A 26460-nucleotide genomic window follows, 5' to 3' on the forward strand; every position below is an offset into this window, starting at 1 on the left:
GTTGGTGGTCATTATGATACTCACATGGCCACTGACTTATCACTTATTATATTTAGTTTGTTACACCTACCTATAGCTGGCAAAGACATAGCGCCAGTCAATTAGTGTAGTCGGTTATGCATTGTTTGACTTAGAAGGCCACTTTCCTTTATGTTGTATCTTATCTATACTTTGTGTACATTGTATAGTGTGTGGAAGAAGAAGAAAAACCAACATGAAAACATTTTGGCCTCCATCTCTCTTCTTGTGTTCTTGAGTGAGCTTCCTCTTGTGTATACAGTGTGCGTTTGGCGCAGCAGCTCTAGCAAGTCCCCCAACCATGCGATTCTTGACACAACACATTAGAAGCATCCCAGCCCCTTCAACCTAAACATCCTAATGTAGGAAATGGAAAGAATTTTGTGGGTTATAGATGTCATTTTGATGTTTACAAGCTATATTTATGGCCCACAATTGCTCGTATCAACTACATTGAGAGCATAAGCATGTGGATTCAAATGGGCGCATTTTTCATGGAGATGGAGTATCAGATTCATGGTTGATAATAACACCTTGGTTGTCAAATGATATAAGGAATTGGGTGACAAATCTTCTTTGTAAAGGATTCATGCCTCAATAAGTATTTTAGAAGCACATAGCATTTTTGGATAATTGGGTAATATCGAACTCCACCCAAAAGCTAGGAAGAGATGCTTTTATGACTATGAGTGATATTCTCAATATATCCTCAAAATTGGAGTCTATCACATATCAAATGGAAAAGAATGATGTTGTTAGTGTACATAATTGGGTATTAGAGAATGGAAAATATACTTTTATATATCAACGAATGGGGGAATGTTCATCCCAACCTTTCATTTTGGGCATTCAAATATAGTGGCAATTACAAATGCTCAACAATTTTGGAAACAATAGCATCTTAGAAATGGATGCAACCTTCAAAACAAATATATATAAGGTACAACTATTTAATTCTTTGCAACTTGATAAGCTAAGTGTTTCATATTGTTTCTTTCCTAAACTATGAATGTTTTTTTCCCCTAAATAGGTGGAAGGATACCTACCATCATATAACTTATTTGTTGCAATCATGCATGTAGTTCACTCTACACTCCATTCTTGCATTTGATACCCATCGTAATGGAGTACCGATTGCTCGGTTATCACTTCATGTGTGGATTATACTCACACAAAAGCTCGGCTAACTACCTTTAGAAATCAGATTCTAGATTTCAATCAATCTTTGAAGGCAAATGCATGGATGGTAGATGATGCACAAGCAAAAATCAATGCATTGCAATAAGCTCCTCTCTCATTTTCTCTTTTTTAGCATACACTTTTATGATTTAGTTATGTTATAATTACTAATACCATTGGTTTTGCCTTCTTTAGGGAAATTTTTGGTCTCCTGATATATTTGTGTATATGGCATGTAAGAAGATATTGGTTAAAGCATTTGATCAAGAAAGTCATAGATCCCCAAACAAGAGCTGAAATTATTAGGGACTTGGGCTATATTATGAACATGTGTTGTTGAGGTCTATCCACCACTAAGGCAAGAACATTGGAGAAGGCATCCATACTAGTGGAAAACTTCCTAACAAAGTTTAATGCTTTAAAAAAGTTCATATTATACTTCAAAGAAATTTGGCTTCCAAAAATAGGTACTTTCACATCCTACTTTATAATCAAATAAATATGAAGTAAGCTAGTATTGAGTTTATTGTGTGGAGTATAATCAACTAGATAGGAAGTGGGCTAGTGTTAAGCCTATGTTTTGAAATAGATATGTGGATTTGGGGGGCTACTCACATTCTAAACCATGCAAACCAAGATACTAATGGCTCTATTGAAGCATACCATGGTGTCTTGAAGAATTGGTTCTTACGTGGTCATCATTCAATTCATGTGGATGACGAGTGAATTGATTTCTCCATAAATTACTCACAGTTTGTCATCCTTACTATTGATACAATGAAGCTATGAAGGAAGCTGATTTTAGACAAAATTTCACAAATCAGAAGATTGTACTATATTCCATGGAAAGAGCAAAGAACATTCATGATCACTTTGTGATGTTCATGGGTGATGATCATAGCCTTGCCAAAGTCCATAGTATGAGCAACATAAAGCATTAGTACACAATTCAAAATGTTGATTGTGAGTGGGCTAATTGTAATTGTGACTGGACAATGAAAGGAAATCTATGCAAGCATCTTATAAAGGTTATGATGGTGGCTAGTACTAATGTCAACACTATTGTCTCACTGAGTCTATGGGCACGTATTATAATAATGTAGAAGGTAACTTTATGATTCATATGATCTATTAAGAAAGTATTTGGTTTCATTAATGATAATAATATATCACTCTTTCTTTTAGGAAATTGTGTCCGTACATTCATCTCAACACACAACCATGCGGTAACTATGAAGTATGATACGACACAAGAAGAAGTTCAGCCTTTCAGTCCACAATGTTTGTACCCAACAATCACACGGTAAGGTGGCATAACATTTATTGGCAAGATTTTTATAAAATACCCATGTATGTATTTCAAATTTTTATGAATTATCCATCATATTGTTCTTTGATTTTAGGGAATATGATGCAAATTGTAGATGAGGGGTTTCAAGAGGCTATGTAGTTGGTAGTTACATCCCATATACAAGTATGAATACTTTATATAGATATTAGTCAATTTATCTCATATATTGGTATGAATATTTGTATAGATATTAGTCATTTTAAAATTAAGATTATTTATTTGAACTTGTGTACGGTGAGACCCCTCTTTGCAACTACATCTTGAACGATTGCAAACCTAATTACTTGCAACTTTAAAACAAATCAAAGTGGGCTTGCAAGAGATAAGGGCACATCCATGTAATGAATGGGTGCCAATAAATGATGGATTTGGAAACTCTTTAAAGTATACAAAACCATTTATTGAAAATATTCCCTCAACAAGTAGGCATCAACCATCTTCATCAAATGTGCATGACTTCCCAATTCCAATAAAGAAAAACAAGGTCTCCATGCAAGGATGCTTAGAAAATGAGGCCTCGTGTCATGAGGATGCTTCCAAGACACTCCCAAGACATAACTTTCATGTATTCAAGTCCTCTTCTATCTTGATTGTATGCAATCGACTTGGTTAAATTCTTATTCAAACTTGATTCAAGTCTTGTTTAATCTTGACTCTATTCTTGTTCAAGAAGTTGTTTGTGCTACTCAATGCAGTTGTGATTGCAACCTAAATGATGATGGATCCTAATGTGTCAATAATGTGTATGAACCTTCTCTATATGACAAGTGCTCTAACCCTAAGTGCTTATCCTAGCCAATGCACTTGCAATTAAAACTTAAATGATGTTGGATCCTAATGTTTTGAAAATGTTATGACCTTTCTTTATATGACAAGTGAGTAGTTGATTTCATCTTAGACCTAGGAGAAAACCTAGGCTAGATGTGCATGTCCTAAGATTGATGGGGCTTGAAGAGGATTTAATGGTATATGTGTGGGTGCATGTGTTGCCTAGGGTATAATGCTTGGATATTCCAAGTCAAAGATCAAAGTTACAATTGGTCCCTCTGCAGTAAGCTCTAAGATGATGGTCTTGCAAGGAAGCATGATTTTCACAAGTACAACTAGATCCTCCTAGGAGGTCCCAAGTTTATTGAGAGGGGCATAGGCCTGCTTGCTTGTGCAAAAGGTTATATGCCCTTGTGATGTGTTGGGGTCTCAATTTCCTACCTAAGTGTTAGAGCATGTCATCCTAAGTAGCCTAGAGTGAAAACATCTAAGCTGTCTAGGGTGCTTATTAGTCCTAGTTTATCTTAGATGTGTGTACTACAAACTTTGCAATTGCAAGTGCATGAGAGGTTTGAGTGAGTCCTAGGGTAGCCTATCACTTTTGCATAAAAATAAGACTTGTCCTAATTTTTTGGTTTTTGTATCTACTCGTAAGGAGCTCTCCTATTGCATGTGCCAATAAGAAGCTCAAGTTAAACCCCAAATATCATCAAGTGTTAGAACTAGTTGTGCACTAGGGAAGAGTGGTGTGTAGACTAATGTATGTGCCCAACTAGCTTGCCCTCAATCTACAAAGGTCAACTACCCTAGTCCCTTATGCACTAGTTCTCCCTATAGACTACTCAATGGTCCATGTATAGTGTAATAGTGACATGGATGTGCCTATGATTGAGTGTTTCTTGTCCAAAAGTACAACTTTGTGGCCTTAACTACTCTTATCCCTAGACCATGTGTGAAATGGTCTTATGTGAGTGATTGATTATGCATATGAGTGAGTGACATGTGAGAGAGTGTGAACCTATGTGAGTGTGAACGTAAGTGACCACTATGATGCAAGTGACTGAACTATCGGCTTGGTTGACCTATATAGAACATTCATTATGTTGTTTGTATATTGCAAGCAGTAAGTTCAGGGGTTGGGATATAGATGATAGAGAAGGTGTTGGGATATAGTTATAGAGAAGATGTTGAGAGAGAGAGAGAGAGAGAGAGAGAGAGAGAGAGAGAGATGAATTGAGGCAAAAAAGAAGGGGTTTAAACACTATCACTTTATAAGAAACTTCATGACATGTGCTTTCATGGGTCCTAGAGCAGAGCACTAGTATATACTTATACTTCTACATATAGAAACACACACCTGCACACATGCGTTTTTAATGACCATAATTCCTACCATGTGATGAAATAACAAGTGAGTACTAGATTCCAATATTCCTAGCTTGTCCCAATAGTCATGTCCTAAATCATATCCATAACCCTACATTTCGATTATTAGATCTAGTGCTAGTGTGAACTGTTGTTTCATGATAGTCTTGCCTTACAATCATTGAGAAGTTCATATTGTACTATTGTTTACACTAGTAGTGCAAGGTCTACCATTTAGAAGACAATATGGTGGCTTTTAGGTTTACTAGTACTGAGATAGACCTTGCTTACTAATGATCCTAAAGTCTCCTTTTTGAATGTTAGCCTAGATTGCGCTAGATATTGTTTACTAATGATCCCATTTTCATGACAAGCATTTCTTTTGAATGTTATATAATTCATTAGCATTCTAAAGAAGGGTAAAACCCCTATGACGGGTGTTGCAACCTTCAAATTTGAGAGTTGGTACCAATATTCCCACCTAGGCTAGTAGTTATGTCCTTAATCATATCCTTAACTTTCTTCTTGATAGGATAATGATTGCAGAATCCTTAGACTCATAGTATTGTAGGAAAGTGTTCAGCATTGTCACTCACATTCATGTACATGGATATTACGGAGGTTTCCAATAGCATATGTGCTATGCCTTTGTGCTTTTACATGACTATGGTTCTTATGTCAGTTTCCTCATTTCTTGTAGTAGCTGTTAACCTTGATGCGAGATGAAAAAAATAAAATTCAAAATATGGAATAATGTGGAAAAGACGGCTCAAAAAATGAATAAGAGAGGAAATGCCAAAAGCATAAAGGTCAAGTCGAAGGTAAAGGCACATTTTAAAATGCAACAGCATCACCAAAATTTTTTAAAAGAGTGCAAGGCTCCCTCCTGTGCAAATTGTGAAATGTAGATGAGCATAGGTGAAGGGATAAGGCAACTAGAAGGGCGCCCAGCCATGTTTAAAAAAGGGGATGGGTTCCCAAGGGATTTAGGGCTTGTATATAAACTCAAAAAGTGAATGAGAAAGCTCATTCTTTGTGTGTGGCTAAAGTGGCTTCTTCTTCTTCTTCTCTTCTCTTCCCCCCTTCTTGCTTGTGTGTGCTTGTGTTGAGAGAGGGAGTGTGAGAGTGTGAGGGAGTGAGTGAGTGAGGGTTGAGGCATCGAGGAGGATAAGCTCTCCATCTTCTCCTCTCTCCTCTCTCCTTCTCTTCTCTTCTCTTCTCTTCTCTTCTCTCCTCTCGTGTGTTGTAGTGGGAGCTTACTCTCAACCGCCAAGACCCATGGACCGCTTATTGCTTCAAGCATTTCAAGTGAGCTCTAATGCCTATCTCTCACCTAGCCTATGCGTCGTCGATCCTATGAGTGTAGTGAGCTTACCTTGATGCCGATACGAGTTGCCTCCTCTCTCGCACACCCCGGTAGCTCCACGATCCTAGATGCGAGCTCAAGTATCCTCAAGCCTCCTCCATCTCCAAGCTCCATCCTCCATAGCCGCGCGCGCGAGAAAAGAGAAGAGAAGAGAAGAAGAGAAGAGGAGATGGTGAAGAGCCTCACCCTCTTGATCCCTCATTCTCACACACTCACTCCCTCATACTCTCACACTCCCTCTCTCAAGAGCACACACAAGCAAGAAGATGAGGAGAAGAGAAGAAGAAGAGAGCTCTTGTTAGCCATGCACCAAAGAATGAGCTTCCATTCATTTTTTGAACTTTATATACAAGCCCTAAAATCCCATGGGCACCCATCCCTTTTTTACATGACCGGCCATTGTGGAAAGGTCCTTTTTCCATTTCCCTCTTCTAGCCTTATGCCTCTAGCCTACACCCGTCTAATATTTTACAATTGGCATAGGAGGGAGCCTGGCACTCTTTTACAAGAGTTTTCCAAGTTTTTTGAGCCGCCTTTCATTTAAAATTGCGCTTTTTGCCCCAGCTTAGCTTTGGAGGTCACCTGCGTGTCTTTGCTCTTTTTCCATGTTTTTTTTTTGCTTTTTCCTTCCTTTTTCTGCCATCTCGACTTAGGGTTAACATTACCCCCCTCCTAGATGGGTGCCAATCCCCATGGCACTTCTGTGTTGTTGTAGGTTGGCAGGCAATTGGCCAAGTGGTGTAAAGGTGAGGGCCACTTGGAGACTCAAGTGCTTGTGGAAGCTGTGAAATGATTTTTGTCAGAGAAGCCAAATGGATATTGCATGGTTGACGGGGGCCTCCAAAGTTGGTGGTTTGTTGCTTTTTGTGATGCGTGAAAGGAGAAGCTGCGGTGCTGTTCCTAAGGGGAGTGCCTGCCTCATTGTGTTAGTGCATTGTGCTCGTGCTAGTGGAATGGGGAGGTGGGTCTAACCGCAGGCAAGCCTGGGTGATGTCCCACACTTGAGGATCCCATTTGTGCCAAGGGAGGTGCGGTGCAAGTGGCTTAGGGTGACATCTAACCATAGGCGAGTGTTACCTCCCTAGGTATGTCCTGCCTTTAATGTGCCCTAAGTGTGAAGTGGGGGAGCAAAAGGGCTAGGAGGTTAGGAGTGGAGCCGCCGACCGACCGAAGCCACCAGGCATGCCTAACTTGAGAACCCCTAGGTGCATTGATCATGCTTTATGTGGTGGTAAGTGCTTCTGCAAGTGGGCTATGTTGTCCAGTCACATCAGTGGAGAGTGTTTTTCGTGCTTTTCCTTTCATGCTGTTCTTTTCTTTGCTTGTACTTTTCTTTACTTTACTTTTTTTTTTTGAAGTTACAGTAGTGGAATGACAGCCAAGGCCTAATTCTCTTCATCTGAATGAGGAGGGGAAGGGGTTCGAATGGATTTGCTCAAAAATTGGTAGCTTTGCATGTATCCTTTCAGATTCATGCGGATGTGGAGAGAGGTGGTGGAGAGGAAAGGGATTGCATCTAGTAAACTGGCTGTTATTCATGTCTTCTAGGAGGGCTAGGCAAAAAGAGGGGAGGAGACTAGCCCTCATCATTAGACGAGCCATGGCACAACTGTCAATGGTGTTAGGGTCGAAGAAGAGGGGAGGCAGGCCACCGCACTCTTGTGGAGTCAGGTCCTACTTAAGTAATAGCTTAAGTAATCTAAGGTAGTTACATGTAGTTACAAAAGCTGTGTCGGGACATGAAGAGAAATCTGCGAGGAAGTGTGTCATAGAGTCTTCTAGACTTTCTGAGTTAAAGAGGAGGGCATGTTTGAAGGATACTACATTGGAGTTATAGATAATGGGAAAGTCGTAACGCCCATGGAGAGTGGCATCAAAATCCACACCTATCCTTCGAGGGTATGCCATGTATGTGGGGTTGTTCCTCTCGAAGGGCAGTGTGTTACAAAACGCCATCTAGGTGAGCATACTAATGTCGCATACTCGCCTCCTCCACAGGGGTTGGCTTTTATAGCCATGTACTGTATGTGGAACTTCAAAAACTTTGTTTTGCCAGTAGTCGACCTCTTCAGTTCCCCAAGAGGTGGGGGTCTTCTCTCTCTCTTCTAGCCACTTTTGCCCTAGTCGGCCACCAATTGCAATCACCTCCTCCATCACCTTAAGCGGCAAGACCCTTCGCAGGCTGTTGGGCAGGAGAAAGCTAAAGGTAAATGGATCCTTTTCTTTTTCTTGTCTCTCCCAAACCACTAGCTCTACGTGGAATCCAGCTGGGATGTCATCAGGGCAAGGTGGGAGGGGTGTGGACGGCTGCACGGCTGGCTTGGCCCTTAACTGCTTCGTGGCTTCTTCAACTAACTTCTTGCATCTCTCTTTAAGTGCAGCTTGTCTCTCCGCAGATGGGTCCTCCTGTTGTTGCTCTTGAGACTGCGGCGAGGGGGGTTGTGGGATTACATCCTCTCTGAATCTGCCTATGTCAAATTTGAGTTCTGTTTCCTCCCCCTGCCGGTCTCCTTATTGTGCTCCCTCTTCAAATCCTATGGCATCTATTTCCTGGGGGGTTAGGCCAGCCAGCAGTAGGTATTTCCTTTGCTCTTCCAGGCTCAGTCTAACCTCCGCAGGTTGGGGTGGCATCTGCAATCTTGCATGCAGGGCTCTGCGTGCAATGTTAAGCTTCTTTTGTGCCACCTCCAACGATTCTCCCTCCTCTCGGTGGGTGGTGTCCATGATTGTGTTGAGGAAGGCCTTTTGTTGGGCACCGAAGGCCACCTGGGCGGCTTCTACCTTGTTCTCTGCAATGATCTTCTCTTTTTCCACCAGAGCAAGGCACCTGCTAGTGTCTTCACCCTTCTTTCATTCTGCGTGGCTCACTCCTCTACTCTCTTATTCATCTCTTCTAGGCTCTCTCCTTGCCTTAGAGCCAGGGTCGTGAGCCTTTGTTCTTGGTCTTCCCGTTCTCTGACCAGTTTCTCCTATTCTTCTTTTTTGGAGTTCAGCTGATCGGTCAGGGACTCGATCTCGTTCTGCTGCTACTCCATGTTCTGTTTTCTTTCCTCGTCCCTGGCATTGAGCTCACCCATAAGCGCTTTGACTTTGGCGGTTTTTGCAATGAGCTCCTCATATTGCATGATCAAGAGCTTGTGTTCTCTCTACATTTTCACAAGTTCCTGTGTTTCATTGTCTAGTAGCTGCCTCCAGTGCTCTTCCCTATCGTCCTTAGCCTTCACTTCTTGCTTGAGATCCGAGATCTCCCTTTGCTGCATGGCTATCATTCTAGTTTTGTCGAGTTGGAAGGCAGCTGCTGGCTCCTTTTCAGCTGTGCCAACTCAGCCAACAGCTATCTTTCATCACTCCTTAGCTTTCTCCAATTGGGAGAGTAGCTCGGCAACGTACTCGTCATGGTTAGCTGATGGCGTCATCATTGTGTGGATTGGTGATGTCGAGGCTTCCACCTTCTACCGTTTAGGGTCTTGCCTTGATTCTGCATCAGTGGCTAGCCTCTTTTGCCCTGTGGCATTAGTTTCGGTGCTTTGTCCCTTGGCCATTTCTTTGTTGATGAAGTATTGCATCCATGCCACGAAATTCGAAACATCGACACAGGTCGGAATGCTGGGAGTGATGGTGGTTGGTTCGGTGGGAGGCACCATGAGGGGAGGAATCGGGTGAATTGGGGCTTTGCCCTTGCCCTCAATGATAGCGGGGGTGGCACGATTTCCAGCGCCTGTGTGCTAGAACCAGGCCCTTCTTCTCTTTGCGGGCTCAGATTCCCCAATTCATCTGCCTTGCTTTGTTGTTCGATAGACCGGCTCGTGTAGCCTCAGCTAGGTCTTCTTCCTCCTTTCTTCTTAGTTCCTCTTCTTCCACAGCAGCTTTTCTTCGCCTTTCCGCTTCTGTTTTTCAACGTTCTTCCTCTTTTTGTCTTTTTCTTCATTTTCCTTCTTTTTTCTCTCATCAACCTCCTGTTTTGACGCCTTCTTTGCCTTCTGTAATTCCTCCTTTTCCTTTTCTTCTTCATGTTTCTTCTTCTTCTCCCTCTCCTTGGCCTCCTTAAGGGATTCTTTTTTGGCCCTTTCCAAGTCCTCTTTCTCCTTCTTGCGGCCTTTGTCATCCTTTTTCTTCCTTTGGGTTGTTTTCTTCTTGGGTTTCTTGGTCATCTTCTTGCTTTTTTGTTCTTCCCCTTCTTCCTTGGTCTCGGTTTTCTCGGTGTACCCTTCTTTGTCCTGGTGAGGGGGTGACCTATCCGACGTTTCTCCTTCTCCTTCTTCTGCATTCTGTGTTTCCTTTACTGCCTCCTAGATGAGCGCAGTCAAAATGCTTCCATAGCCGATAAATGAGGCCTTGGACGAGGTCTTCTTCCTTTCTGTGGCCTTGAAACCTGGAGACTCTCCACCTGCTGGCGTACTTCCCAAAGCCAGTGCTTTAGCCGCCTGGTCGATGGTTTTGCAGACATACCCATTCCAATCAACTTCATCTAAGGTGTGGGCTGCTACATTCTCCAGCACAGGCACGCTAATTTGATGCATTAAGGCATTGTAGCACTGGCTAGAGAAGAGCGCATGCACTAGCTTTGCCTGTAGCGTGGCTTCAACATCAGGGATGTCGTGGATGCTGATACCATCATTGGTTAGCACCTCCTCTCTTTTCATTTTCAGCATGATGTAGACATCCCTTTTCTGTTTTTTCTCTATCTTTGGTTCCAATCCCAACTCCTTCTCCACCAAGGCTGGGTTCAAGTGCACTTGTACATGTTTAGCATTTTCTTCCCTTCCCACCATCACGGTGCCGCACTCCTGGACGGGGTTGTATGTCCTAAGAAACTCCACACACTTTGTGTGGTCAGGCTCTTGCGTAAATTACTCCAGGTACTTGGTGAGGTTGCACTGCTCGACGACTCTCTTGGCTGCTTCCTCCTTCGACACTACTTTTTCGATGTTCTGGATGGTCCGAAACTTCAGTTGATTGTAGGTGCAGTTTTCTAGGGATGTGGCATATTGCACTCTTTCATCCTCCGTGAACGGGAGTCGGTGGGCACGGTCTTGTTGCGACATTTTATGTTCCTGTCATAAACCATAATTTTCATTAGTGCTTTCCACATAGTAACTTACTGATTGCTGAAAAAGAAAAAGTCTATGCTTTTTGAATGAATTCATTAAGAACTAATGTAGATTTTCCTTTTTAGACTTTGACTTTTTTCCCTTTACTTCAAAGTTTCCATGCCCTTTTCCTACCCCATCCATTTTTCATAATATATGTTTATATGTTTTACTAATTTTGATTTGATTGACCTGATTTGATTCACCTTACCCCCTCCCCTTCCAGCTTGAGAAGAATCCTTCCTAGGATTTAGGGTCAGAAGAAGGGCAAGGGCGTTCGGCATGGTGGTGTAGGAGTTACTTGTGAAGGAGCCAATCATAGAACTGGGGGCTGTATTCTAAGTGAGCTTCATGGTCCAGATCAAAGGGTCGAATCCCCACTTGCGTGATGTATGTGAGAACATCTGTTAGGAAGTCACCAGAGTTGACACGGCTAGCAATGTGTAACTCATCCTTAGTCAACAAGCGATCGAGGTAGGGGTGACCTTTGATGTGTTCTTCCATGGGTCGGCCCCAAAGAGTGGTTAACACTCTATACGAGGTTGGCGCGACATATGTGGGGTCGCATTCCGCTGTTTTAATAGCGCGGCGCTACTCAACGTTGGTCATTATGCGGCACCCTTCAACTTCCCATTGCAGCCTAAGAGTGTACCAATGCCTCAAGAACAGGGAGTCGGTATCAGTGAGCTTTGATAATGCTGTGATTTCTTGATCAGTGATAGCAGAAGTGGTTCGCTGATCGCATGACGTGATGAGGCACTGTTTGATGGCTTGCTCCTTGGAGATCTCGCTGTTGAGCAATTCAGCAGACAGAGCAAGAAGCTTTTGTGAATGCAAATTCAAAGGTCTCCCAGGAGCATGGCATCGTTTTAACTTTAGTTGTGCAAAGGGTTCCTCCAATAGTCCTAAGTCCAAGCGGTCATAGCTTAGTGCTAGTGACATGAAGGTGGTGTCTAGTCATTTAATGCATTCCACCACGTCATCCCCGATGTCCTCAGCGAGGTCGACGGCCAACGCTAAAAAGGATTTGCATTCATAGGAGGGCGTAAGGCCGACGAGTGGCCGAGGTTTGCTAGAACTAGAGCCTATGACAATGAAGAGTTGCGGTTGTGAGTATTCTTGAGTCTGCGATTGGGCTGCTTGGATTATGGGTGGATTAGGAGCAGCCACGATAGATGGACTGTTGCATTCAGGTTGGATTTGGGGAGTCAAATTGACTTGGTCAGGTGATGACTCTTGTGGTAGAGTCTGTTGTTTGGGCTGATAAGCTTGTGTGACTCTCTTGGGTTTAGGCGTGGATGAGTCGGATGGCTGTGGTTTTGGAGAGCACTATGGCTTATGGTTTGGAGGGTTTATGGGACTTGGGTTGATCAAGCTTGAGGGCGGCGTATCAGTAGTGCCTTTGGCTGTGTAGGCCTTAGGGATCCATAGCCAGGTGTTGCCCACGTAGTAGCCTTGCGCATGCAAGAGGGCTTTAGGGACCCATCTTTTCTTGATCATGCGGCACTTTCTGTGACTGCGTCTTGGCCTCCTAGGTTTAGATTTTTTGGTTTTATGAGGATAGGAGCGTCGACTCCTAGGCAGCGGTTGCGGCTACTTAGGCTGCCATTGAAATCTAGGCTATTGGGCCTTAGGTTTTGCTATTGTGGGCTGTGATTCATGAAACCTGGGAGGTGGCGGCCGCGCACTACACCCTCCTTGGACTTGGTTACGGATATTTCTACCGGTGGCATTGCGGACAGTGATGAGGTCGCGCAACCCTTGCTGAAACCTGTGACAATGCGAGCGTTGCCTATTGTGAGGTGGATGCACTACGACTCATAATCAACATTGTAGTGTCTACTTTTTGAAAGTTCACCCCAGCAGCGACTCCGTGCCTGCATTTTTAGCATTTGGCAACACGTAAAAAATCATTGGGATAGTCTCAGACTCGATAGAAACGACGGCTCTGCACTTGCCGAGAAGTGCGTAGGAATGGGCTCCATATGGGCTTAATTTCGCATTAGTGGGTTGAAGTGGTGGTCTGCCAAGTTGAGTCTAATGATCGTGAGTTAAGACATTGAAGTCTGCTCCCTTGTCGATCAAAGCGTTGAAAGCGCATGTTTGTTTTGCAGTGACCGTGATATGGAGGTATGTGGGCTCTACGGCTTCCTCATCCTCATCATCAATCTCAGTGATTGTGGCCACTCGTATCTTGACAGGCGGTTCTAACATCGAGGGCTCATGCAAAGGATGGGTGGGAGGGTAGTACTTCTTGACATGACTGCCATTGAAGAAGCCTATGCCCTCATCGTCTAAGGTCTCGAGCTCGACATTGCCTATGTGGCTGATTGGATGAACTTTGAAAGGTCCAAGACCTCTAAATTTCCTTTTTTGCTTATGCTCCTTAACTGAGTAGAGGAGCACTAAGTCGCCCTATTCAAAGTCGTGCTGCTTGACATGCTTGTCAAACCAACTCTTGTGTCGGGCCTTCTCACATATAAGGGCATGGGTGGCTAGAAGGCAAGTCTCTGAGAGGCGTTCGAGTTCGACCAGGCATTGCATCCTTGCCTCCTTCCCTTCCCATTGTTCTTGAAGTGTTATTCTCAGGCTAGGAATGAGGAATTCTAATGGTAGAACCACTTCGGTTCCATAGGTCAGTCTGAAGGGGGTTTGACCGACAGCCGTTTTATAAGCTGTGCGGTAATCCCACAAAGCTGCCATCAGCTTGTTGTCCCAGTCGTTGCATGAGGCTGAGACCACCTTGGTCAGGACATTGACAAGAATCTTATTCATGGATTTTGCCTGACCGTTTGCCTGAGGGTAGTATGGCGAGGATTTGCGATGGATGATGAGAAAGGTGGATAGGAAATGTGCTATCACTTTGTTGATGAAGTGTGTGCCTTGGTCGCTAACCAGTTCGATGGGGCAACCGAATTGCGGGATCACTTGCTCCCATAAGAACTTGGCAGTCATCCTAGCATCATTTTTTCGTGTCGCTCTTGCCTCTGCCCATTTTGTGAGGTAGTCCATGGCCACAATGATGTACTTGGCTTGTGAATACTATGCCATAGGACCGATGGGTCCTATGAAGTCAATTTTCCATTTTTCGAAGGGTTGTCATGCAATAACTAGGGTTAACTCCATCTAATCCTTGCGAATCGGGAATTTGTCCATTGGCACTCGTCACAATGCTTGACAAATTGCACTGCATCGTGAAAAAGCATGGGCCACCATAGTTGAGATTGCAACACCTTTCGTGCTGTCGTATCTCCGCTAAAGTGCCCTCCAGCAATGCTGCTGTGTGCCTCTGAGAGCACATCGTGCATCTCATGTTCGCATATGCATCTACGCAGCAATCCGTCTTGCCCCACCCTATAGAGTTGGCCTGCGATCGGCTGATAGGGCTAGATCTTAAGGATTAATTGCCTAAGTCGGGCTTTTTCTATTGGTCGATCAAGCAGTCCATGTTCAAGCACTTGGACTATGTCATCCGCCTAGAAATCTCTCGCTGGACAGGTTAAATAGATGGGTGTCGGGTAATTCGTCAACAATGCCTTGTCCAGCGGCTTCTCCCGTGGGAATGCGTGACATATGGTCAGCCATGTAGTGCTGTTTTCCTTTTTGTACAACCACGGAGAAGTCGAATTTCAAGAGTAGAAGGAGCCACCGAGCTATGCGTCCTATAGCGCAAGGTTTGTTTACTAGATAGAGCAGGGCTTGATGGTCCACAAAAAAGGTAAAATGTGTGGCCAATAGATAGTGCTGAAATTTCTTCACAGCAAACACCATGGCTAATCCTTCTCTTTCTGTTGTCAAGTAGTTCATTTCCATCTCAATGAGTTGTCTGCTAGCAAAGCTCACTGGATAGTCTAAGTTGTGTTCGCCAAGTTGGCACAACACTGCCCCCACGACAAACTTAGAAGCATCGATATGCACGTGGAAAGTAATGGTCCAATCTGGGGCTCGTAGAATTGGTGTTGTGGTTAGAGCCTTTTTCAACTCTTCATATGCTCGTTGGCATACCTCGGTCCATTCGAAGATGATCATCAGCTTGTACAAAGGTCTGGCGATCAATGCATAGTTCAGTACAAACTGCCGATAGTACCCCATATGGCCTAGGAAGCATTGAACTCCCTTGTAGTTGATTGGGGGTGGAAGGTCAACAATAACCCTGACTTTCGAGAAGTCAATGGCAATGCCGTTCTTCGATACTACGTGCCCTAATATGCATCCATGCTTTACCCAAAACTGGCACTTTAAGGGGTTCAAGGAGAGACTATATAAGCGACACTGCTCAAAGACTGCTAAGAGCGGAATTTAGGTGACAGGAAGTGCTTAAAAATAGCTAAAAATTATGAATATCAAGGGAAAAATATTCACCATAAAAGGCGGCGGCTTGATCTAGGACGATTTTAAGCGTCAAAGTGCTTTAAAGGCGCCTTAGCGACACTTGTTGATTTTTCATAAATTTTCAGACAGTCGTGCGGGTTGACACGAGCTACTGGCCAATGCGGGATGCTAAGCGGGACGCCCAAGATTTTTCAGAGCTCAATTCGGAGTCCGGACGGGAAAATGGCCAAGAAACCGGTCAATATTTGAAAAGGTGGACCAAACTTTGGTCAAGTGGTCATGACCTTTGGGGAGTTGGGGCATTTGATGCCACTTAACATTTTAGGAAAAAAAAATCGTGAAGAGATGGAGGAGCACGACGTCTGCAAGCGGCCGAAAATTGCGCCTTCTTGATGGATGAGGGTGATCCCTGCCTGCAAACAACTTACCCATTTGATCATGGGGCTTGCCTACATTCTCCCTGCTGATCATAGCGCCGCCCTTCGCCCGTCGAATGATGCCCTCTTTGAAGATCTCTGATTGCAGTCTTTCTCTCTCCTCCCTCTCTCTCTTCTAAAGGCAAGTTCATGTGGGAAGAAGAAGGAAGAAGAAAGAATGATGGAGGCTTGTCCGGCATGGATCGGATTGCTCCACGGGCTGGAAATGGTGATTGGTGATTGTGCTGGACATGAAGTGCTGCTGATTTCCAAATTTGCAGCCATGGACATGAAACCCGAAACACACAAATAAGCGGTAATTTAAAATTTTCAAAGGAAATTTGAGATTCTATAGCTTTTGATTGATGAAATGTTGTTCATGTGGGCTAAAAATTGTTCATGTTGCTGTTTTCCATGAGTTCTTGCTGGTCATAATCAGAAAATCAGAAAAATATGCATCTTGTGGTTCAAAATAATACATTAAAACACGAAAAACATGAAAAATCAAGGGAAAATGATGGTTTTTGGCGTAAAAAGGGGGAAGTAAATAGGAACATCAACTAAACTTTCATTTTTCTGCAAGAAGGAACTAAGGGCCACAGCCCGTAACCTGTTTTGAATTTTCAATAATTAAATAATGCAGGAAAATGGAAAAAATGGCAAGAAAAGAGTGGAAAAACCCTAAAAAATAGGGAAAAAATACATTTTGGGTTCCGAAAAATAAGGATAAATAAGAACAATGTTTGTGAATGTTTGTGGGGATTGAAGCATGAGGATTTGCCTTAGTTCAACCCCACCTCCTTGTTCTAATGTGTTTTTTTCCACTTTCTACACATAAAATGATGTCAAAATACCCTATAAACCTATCCAACGATACACTATTTAAACGGGGAAGGGTAGAGAAGTTGAAATATTTCTAAATGCCATGTGAGATGATGGGAAAGTTGCTGATTTCTATGCATAGCATTTAGGACGGATGATAATTAAATTAAGAGCTTAGTAGCACGAGGATCACCTCGGTGCTAGGCCCATGCAACGAAGCACGAACGTTAGTTGGAAACCATTAAAATAATGGTTTTGCACTTGTGCACAATACTGTTTTGCTAAATGTTTGAGCACTAGGCATCCACCAAATGCATAGAGCATGAAAAGAATTTAAAAGAGTATCAGTGACCAGCTCGTGGATATGCATTGCAATTGGTTTATTAGAACATGACCTACGATGAGAGGCAGTGAGGTACCCATGCTGTAGGTAGACGCGGGTCCCAAAGGGAAAATCAAGTAAGGACAATGGTACATTCCTGGACACGCTTATTTGGTATCTTGAGCGACTTTTGTGCGAAATGTTTATATGTTGAGCGACGCATCGAGGGGCCAATCCCCAAGGTGTAGGAGAGTCGTAGAGGGTTGACAGCATTCAGCCGTAGGAGGAACCCCATGTGTATGTGATTCGAGTCTTTTGGCTACGTGAAAGGGACTCCCTCTGAGTAATATTGGATTAGGATTAGTTGGACTACAACGTATTACAAACGCAATGTTTAGGAAGGCAGAGATTTTGATAGACGCTCTTGGCCGCGAGGTCGAGGGGTTGTCTTATGCGTAGTGACGAGGCCCGGCTAGTGCATGAGCTAGTGCCGGCCCGTTTTTAGGTCCATCAGTGGTGCGTTTGCCGGGAGTTGCTTAAAAGTTGCGGTTCTTGAATCCTGGTTGTTTAGGGACCAACTAGCAGTTTATGCCAAAGGATACTGAGATTGATCTGTTATTTATTGATAAGCATCGTCTAGCAGAAATCCAAAAGCAAGAAAGAGACGAAAGAGCTAGGCGACGTGCTGAAATTTTTAGAAGATATTCCCCTAAGCGTAGCAGTGCTGAACCCTTACGAGGGAGTGGATCTAGTGGTCTTAGTACCACAAGCAGTAAGTTAGGAGAAGGTGGAAGCTCTAGTGCTCCCCTTCCTTCTATAAGCCAGTCCACGTCAAGTACGGGAGATGTAACCCCACCGTCCCCTGTTCCTAGTGCAAATCCAATCCTTGTCATGGTGCAGCCTATTGCAATTCCAGCAGGAACGACGGATTTGCCGGCTCTAGGTTACCCGCTACCCATTTTTAATGGGCTAGTTGAGGAAGATGCGGAACTCCACATTAGGGAGTTTCAAAAGCTGATGTTTAACTGTCGCATCCAAGAAGAAGGACATTTAATGATGTTCTTCAACATGACTCTCAAAGGAAGAGCCGCTATATGGTATCATGGTTTAGAAGCCGGAACCATATTGAACATTGTTGCATTTTATGGAGCTTTTCGAAGGGAGTTTGCCCCTGAAAGGGGTGGGCAATATTGGTTGCGTGTACTCAACGTGACCCGCCAAGAACCACACGAGGATATTCGTGCTTATGCAAAGAAGATAAAAGAGGTTTTCCGTAAGTTGGACACCTCTATTCCTATCCCCGCAGCTGCCCAATTACAATATTTCCTACATGGTTTGGACTTTAATATCCAATTGCAGTTGAGTAGTGTTCCCTTGGGGGATATAGATACTGCCATTACACGAGCACAAGAGGTGGAATCCCGACTACAAGCAGCCTATGCTTCTCGAGGCAATTCGAATATGAGTTTAGTATTGGGAAACAATATGGCAATGGCCAATGGCAGTAGTGGTCATGGGATAGCGATGGCTAACCCTAATGGGAGAGGAAACATGATGCAGAATGTCCCTTTATTACCAGCTCCCCCTAGCATATCGATGCCTACGGGCAGTCAAATGGCTCCAAGTGGTGGAGGCCAGGCGGTCAATTCTAATACCATGCCTGTGGCTCAACAACCAGTGCCTAATCAAATTGTTAGGCCGATGGAACAACAGGGTAATGACCAAGGCTATGAGTCGAGTTCTTCCAATTTTCTTGGCGAGGTTAAGGACATGATGAAGCATTATACCGACATGATTATGGAGCAGTATCGACAAATAGCCGTTGATGTCAACTTCCTTAAAAAACAACAAAATTTGATAGGAAGTAGATACCCAGAGGAGGGTGCACCTTCGAGGTTTAGTTGCAAATGGTGTGGTGGGCAGCACTATCCAAGGAATTGCCCAAATGTTAAGTGCGACATCTGTGGAAAATCTAGCCATTTAGCAGCTACTTGCTGGAGTAAGATCAGTTCCCTCCAGCGTGGTAGTCGGCAACCAGGGCCTGTTAATCATCGTGCCCAAGGAAGTGATTCCCAGCGAGAAGATGGGCCTAAACAAATACTTCAACACTAAAGACTACAGTGGAGGAGCTACCAAGTGGTAGTGGGGTTAGTTTGATTGAGGCTGTACGCGTTAACGATGCTGAAACCTCTAACCTGCGAGTTGTCCTTACAAGAGGTCAAAAGGGTAGAGAAGCCGATAAGGATAAGCCTGTCGACGGAAACCCTAAACAAGGCGACAAAGGAACGCAAGTTTTGGATCCTGCCATGGAAGGGGGACCTTTGAAGCCCGTAGAAAGTAAAGCCGATAAGGAACCACCAAAGAAGAAGGTGAAAGTTAAAAAAGAGGCAATAAAACCGGTTCAGCGACCTAAAGAGCGGATGGTTTGGCGTGAAAAGCGAGCTCTATCAAACTATCATGAATTCGATTTGGCGACCTCTCTTTGCGAAGTCAAGCTGGATGTGAATCTTTTACAGCTTATTAAGCTTTCCCCAAGAGTACGCAGGGAATTTAGAAAAATCCTACGTACCGGGTATATTGTAGAACCTTTGGGTATTGCGCAAGTTGGTAATGACTGGTTCGAGCATGCTGAGAAGCATTGACCAAGGGTTGTGGCCTATGTCGATGGGATATTAGTAGATTATGCCATTGCCGACACGGGATCATCTGTTAACATTATGAGTTCTAAACTGATGGAAAGGTTGGGTCTTGCAATCCAAAAAGATACCTCCACAATTCTCAAAATGGCAGATGATAGTTTGAGACAGCCAGAAGGCTGCATTACTAAGGTCCATGTCACTGTTGCAAATGTAGAATGCCTGTTGGACTTTAGGGTGATTCGTTTTGCAGGGCGTCCAAGTTACCAAGTATTACTCGGACGACCTTGGATCTTGCAAGCGGACTGCCAAGTAGATATACCCACCGGTCGACTGATATTCGGCAGAGGTGCCCAGCGTGTGGTGGTTGATGCTTATCCTGAGTCTCCGCAGAGTGAGAGAGCTCCTCTATCTTCTACAGAATTGGAGACATTAGAAGATTTATCTGCAAGTGAGACATCATCGAGTGATGAGTCCAAGGAGGGATCCACCATGGAAGACATCTATCAGATCACTTTGAATGAGCCGATAGAGGGCCAAGAGCGTATAAGAGATGCAGATGTTATCGAGCTAGACCTTGGTACGCCTGATGATTCGCGACCAATCAAATTAGGTTCTATGCTCAGCTCAGCAAAAAGGGAGGACTATGTGGCCTTGATCCAGGAATTCCGTGATATCTTTGCCTGGAGTTATGATGAGTTGAGAGGCATCCCTCCTAGTCTTGCTATTCATACAATTCTGTTGAAAGAGGGCAGTCGTCCTGTATGGCAGAAAGTAAGGCGTATGCCTTTTGAACTGAGGGACGGCCTGTTTGAAGAGTTACCGAAGCTTCGAAAAGCAGGTATGATTTTTCTTGTGCAACACACGGAATGGTGTTCGCCAGTTGTGATTAGAAAGAAGAAGAATAATCAAATCCGTTTATGTGTAGACTTTAGGGAGCTGAATAAGCAGACAGTTAAGGACTACTACCCGTTGCCATTTATTGACCAGATTTTGGATCAATTAGCAGGTAGGGAGATATATTCGTTTATGGATTGCTTTGCAGGATACAACCAAATGGCAATTGCAGAAGAGGATAAGTTGAAAACAACTTTTATCACTATATTTGGTACTTTTGCGTACCATGTGATGGCCTTTGGTTTATGCAATGCGCCGGGTTCGTGGCAACGAACAGCAGATAAGACATTCGGTGACATATCCCCTGAAGAGTTGAAGGTGTTCATTGATGACTTAGGGGCTGCCACCGTGAGAGGAAGGCAGTTGATCATTTTAAGAAAATGCTTTGAGCGTTGTAGACAATTCTACATCGCCTTAAACCCACGGAAGTGTGTTTTTGGAGTACCTTATGGACTATTGCTGGGTCATGTGGTCAGTTCGGTAGGAATTGCGACAGACCCCGAGAAGGTTAAAGTTATAGTTGCCATGGGTCCACCACGCACTCTGAAAGAGGTTCATAGCTTTCTGTCTTCGGTTGGTTATTATCGTAGATTCATCAATGCCTTAGCAGAAAGAGCGTTGTCGCTTACAAATTTATTGTCCTTTAGCTGTTCGTTTGTATGGGGTGACCCTTGTAAGGTAGCATTCGAGGATGTGAAACAAGAGCTAGCCAGAGCGCCCGTTTTAAAAGCACCCAAAAGAGGTGAGGTGTTTTATATATTTTCAGCAGCCACCATGTATAGTATCAGCTGCTGTTTAGCCCAAATTTGGGAAGAGAAGTGGTACCACCCGATTGCTTTTGCTAGTCGGAAGCTAGGGGTATCCGAAATCAATTATACTTACATGGAGAAATTGTGTCTAGCGATGGTCTTTGGGACCAAGAAATTCAGGCATTATATTCTCTATGAGAAAGGCGTGCTTTATACGAAGGCGGAGGGACTTCGATTATTGATGAATAAGCTACAGCCGCCTGATCGTCTGGCAAAGTGGTTGATCACTTTGCAGGAATTTGATTATGAAATCAAGAGTAAGCCACCAACATTGCAAGGCATCGTGGAATGTCTTGTGGACTTTGGGGAGCCGAAAGAATCTGTGGCTGAAGGTAGTGACATGGAGGTGTTATTTAAAATAGGTACGGCATCTATTCCCTCCTGGTATGCTGCAATAACGCATTATTTATCAACGGGAGAGGTGGGATCCGAATTATCTAAGGCTGAGAAAATGAAAATTAAGCAGCAAGCGTTAAAGTTTGCTTTGATCGCAGGTACATTATATCGGCAAGGGGTTGATGATATCTATCACCGGTGTGTGATGCCTGACGAGGTGCCATTCATTTTGGAAGAGTGCCATGATTCTGCTTGTGGTGGCCATTTTGCTGGACGGCTTACAGCACAAAAGGCTTTAAGAGCAGGTTATTGGTGGCCTGCCATCTTCCAGGATGCGTTTGCGTATGTTAAGAGATGCGATATTTGTCAACGACATGATAGTCGAGAGAATAGGAAACGACCACTCACCCCTATTATAGCAATACTTCCATTTGAGAAGTGGGGAATAGACTTTGTGGGTCCTATTACTCCGTCGTCGACTACACAAAAGAGGTACATCATTGTAGCAACTGACTACTTTACAAAGTGGTCAGAAGCATGTGCAACAAGGAAAGATGATGCTAAAGAAACTGCTAGTTTCCTTTTAGAGCAGATAATATGCCGGTTTGGTCCGCCGAAAGAATTAGTGTCGGACCACGGAACCCATTTCCTGAATAAGGTGATCAAAGGTTTGACAGAGTTGTGGCACATCAAGCATAACAAGACAATCCCATATAATCCGCAAGCCAATGGGCAAGTTGAAAGCACCAACAAGCAGCTTGTGGGCATCCTGTCCAAAATTGTGTCGGAAAAGAAACGGGATTGGGATAAAAAGTTATACGTGGCAGTGTGGGCCTATAATACGACCTTCAAACGAGCCACTGGCCATACCCCATTCAAGTTAGTATATGGGGAGGAGTGTGTCTTGCCTTTAGAGATTGAGCTGCCGACCATTCGGTTTGCCATCAATCATTCTTTGAGCGATGAAGACGCACTTTTTGAGCGCTTGACGACACTGGCACATTTAGATGAGCTTAAGTTGCAGAGCTTATTGCACCAAGAAGTGGCGAAGCACCGAATGAAGCAGCTACATGATCTCAAAGCCAAGAAATACATCTTCAAGAAAGGACAGCTTGTTCTGTATTATGACGCACGGCGTGAATTATTTCCAGGCAAGCTAGAGCCCAAATGGGATGGGCCCTATAGGATCGTTAGAATAGGAAAGAATAAATCCACAGTCTTGTTAGCTGACCTTGAGGGGATAGAATTTAAAAATAAGGTTAATCTTAATAAGATTAAACCTTATTATTTCTGATTGCACTAATGCTATGACTGCCTTGCAGGTCTAGGCGAGATCGATCAAACATCTGCAAGGAAATCGTGATAGGGGTTGATGGGTCGTCTGATCCCTTATTTAGAACACCCATATTTGGAACAAAGGTATCATCAGGGAAAGCTCATTTGGTGGAGCAAAGGATACAAGGTGATTGAGCAAGAAGGCGGGACATTTATTTGGGAGATCAAGGTCTTCTGCCATCACTGCCTACAAATTTTGACGAGCATCCTTGTTGAATTCAATAACGATGGAGGGATGGAACCTACAGTCCACCCGTTGAATATGCTAAATTTCGATTACCATAATTACGAGTAGAGTTCCGGATGGCGGGATATGTAAACCCTTTATGGACGTACACCTTGTACTTTGATGGGGCATACAGGGGTCCATGCAAAAAAGGAAGTGTAGGAGTTGTCATCCGAGACCCCCGACAACGCATTGTCATGAAGTTAGCTGCTTATCTCGGGGCGAATTTTACCAATAATATGGTAGAATACAAAGCCCTGATTATGGGTTTGAATATTGCAAAGAAGGGTGGTATCCGCCAGTTGTTGGTGAAAGGGGACTCTCAGTTGGTTTTAAATCAACTTAATGGGACGTACATGGTACGAAACCCCATCCTTTGTATGTACCATCATACTGCCATAGCCCTGCTAGACGAATTCGATAGAGTGTCTTTTCAGCTGATTTCACGGAATTGGAATCAGTTTGCCGATTCTTTGGCTAATTTTGCGTATGAAGAAGACCTCTTCTTTAATTGTGGCCCTTGTCCCGATATATCTATTGATGCTGAGATAGGACCTGGTCGTTTGTGGGGTATGCTTTCTGAACATGCCCTCTTTGGCAGACGATGGTTGATTTGGGTGATGCAGAGGGTAAGCGAGACTCATCTGCCTTTATTATCTTGGACCCATAGACTGATTCGATGACATGTGATGCGAACACCTCTTGCAATATACGCAGGAGGGATAGGTCATAATCTAATGCACTTAGTATAGGGCTACAAGCCCTGTTCCCCCGGGAATGGTATGCTTTGATGTCTATCATGGTTGTTTCCAGGAGGATGTTATGCGTAGTATTGTTTGATTTCGTTAGGCCAAGCGGGCCGATTCAGTTTTGTAGTGAAGTGTTTTATTTCATTAGGCCAAGAGGGCCATTTCCCTGTCTAGTACGGGTGTGTTTAATTGGGTTTTTGTTTTAAGTGTTGTGCTGGACAGATTTCGTGGTTAGTGGACTTTGGTGGAGCCTGGAGGAGCCTTTGCTGCGATGGAAGCTTCTTGTGGCCAATCCAGGTGATATCTCTCCTTTACGAGTACATTTCTTTCCTGTTATATGTGTCTTTGTACTTGTCGAGGGGATATATTTTTGTTGGGGACCGGCAACCAAGGCATGAAGTCCCAGGTTTAGGTTGAGTATGTTTGAGGGAGGTCGGAGTAGTCATTGCCTCCTGTAAAGACATTGTCAGGCATCAAAAGACCTGTTTTAGAAGGAAGTCCTAGTGGCCCTGTCCTGCTAGCCTGCTAGGCAGCCGTTCTAGGAGTTCTTGTTAGTAGTGAGGCAGTTAGAGAAGCCTGCCAGAAGATAATAATGATGATGCCCAGAAACTCTGTACATCCTAAAAGATGAATATAAATACGAAGGTGTGTAAAAAGGGGTTCTAACCCCCTATCAAAGAAAAGAAATGAAATGAAAATATATAAGCAGTTGATCATTGCCTTGCGAAGGCCTGGTAGGTTCTTGGGGACGAATCAGACCCGGGGCCGATACCTTGTCTTCCTGGGAGTGGCTTCTTGCCAAATATAATACCAAAACAAGGAAGGTTGGAGCGAAAATAAAAGTGAGCGTTAGAAAAGGATTAAGTGTCGCCTTGCGAGGGCTTGGTAGGTTCTTGGGTGCCGAGACAGGTCCTGAGACCGATGCCCTATTCTCCTTGGGTCACTACGCTCAGCTCCCTCCTTTTTACATGCCCAAGTATATTGATCAAATAAAAACCCTAAAAAAAGACATGTACTGAAAGAAAATACTCTTTGATCAGGCTATAGGAGTCCTCGCCTAGTAGGAGCCCCTCGTTGTGTTGTCTTTAGTTGGTAAGTAGTGCAGACTACCACTTAGGGCAACCTCTTTGATAGGTTTTTTAGTTTGGCTGTGTTGGAGCAGCTGGTTAGTGACTCACTTCGCATCTTTCATTAGATGATGCTAGGCCTACTCCTTGTGGATGTCATGCCTTGGTTTTGTCCAGGGGGAGGGCGAGCATTGTGCTGAGTTTTATTATATAATTGTTTTGTATCAGTTTGATGCTTCCTTGGTTGTTTATGTGTAGATATGTTCGTGGATTCAACGGGTTGAGTCGCCCTATCCCGTGGTTGCCAATGAGAGTGGAATTTAGGTGACAGGAAGTGCTTAAAAATAGCTAAAAATTATGAATATCAAGGGAAAAATACTCACCATCAAAGGCGGCGGCTCGATCTAGGACGATTTTAAGCGTCAATGTGCTTTAAAGGCACCCGAGCGACACTTGTTGATTTTTCATAATTTTTCAGACAGTCGTGTGGGTTGACACGAGCTACTGGCCAATGCAGGATGCTAAGCGGGACGCCCAAGATTTTTCAGAGCTCAATTCGGAGTCCGGACGGGAAAATGGCCAAGAAACCGGTCAATATTTGAAAAGGTGGACCAAACTTTGGTCAAGTGGTCATGACCTTTGGGGAGTTGGGGCATTTGATGCCACTTAACATTTTAGGAAAAAAAAATCGTGAAGAGATGGAGGAGCACGACGTCTGCAAGCGGCCGAAAATTGCGCCTTCTTGATGGATGAGGGTGATCCCTGCCTACAAACAACCTACCCATTTGATCATGGGGCTTGCCTACATTCTCCCTACTGATCATATCGCCGCCCTTCGCCCGTCGAATGATGCCCTCTTTGAAGATCTCTGATTTCAGTCTTTCTCTCTCCTCCCTCTCTCTCTTCTAAAGGCAAGTTCATGTGGGAAGAAGAAGGAAGAAGAAAGAATGATGGAGGCTTGTCCAGCATGGATCGGATTGCTCCACGGGCTGGAAATGGTGATTGGTGATTGTGCTGGACATGAAGTGCTACTGATTTCCAAATTTGCAGCCATGGACATGAAACCTGAAACACGCAAATAAGCGGTAATTTAAAATTTTCAAAGGAAATTTGAGATTCTATAGCTTTTGATTGATGAAATGTTGTTCATGTGGGCTAAAAATTGTTCATGTTGCTGTTTTCCATGAGTTCTTGCTGGTCATAATTAGAAAATCAGAAAAATATGCATCTTGTGGTTCAAATAATACATTAAAACACGAAAAACATGAAAAATCAAGGGAAAATGATGGTTTTTTGCGTAAAAAGGGGGAAGTAAATAGGAACATCAACTAAACGTTCATTTTTCTGCAAGAAGGAACTAAGGGCCACAGCCCATA

Source organism: Lygodium microphyllum, chromosome 17, assembly GCF_053477565.2.
Source record: "Lygodium microphyllum isolate KBCC chromosome 17, Lygodium_microphyllum_v1.1.10, whole genome shotgun sequence".
Taxonomy (NCBI): domain Eukaryota; kingdom Viridiplantae; phylum Streptophyta; class Polypodiopsida; order Schizaeales; family Lygodiaceae; genus Lygodium; species Lygodium microphyllum.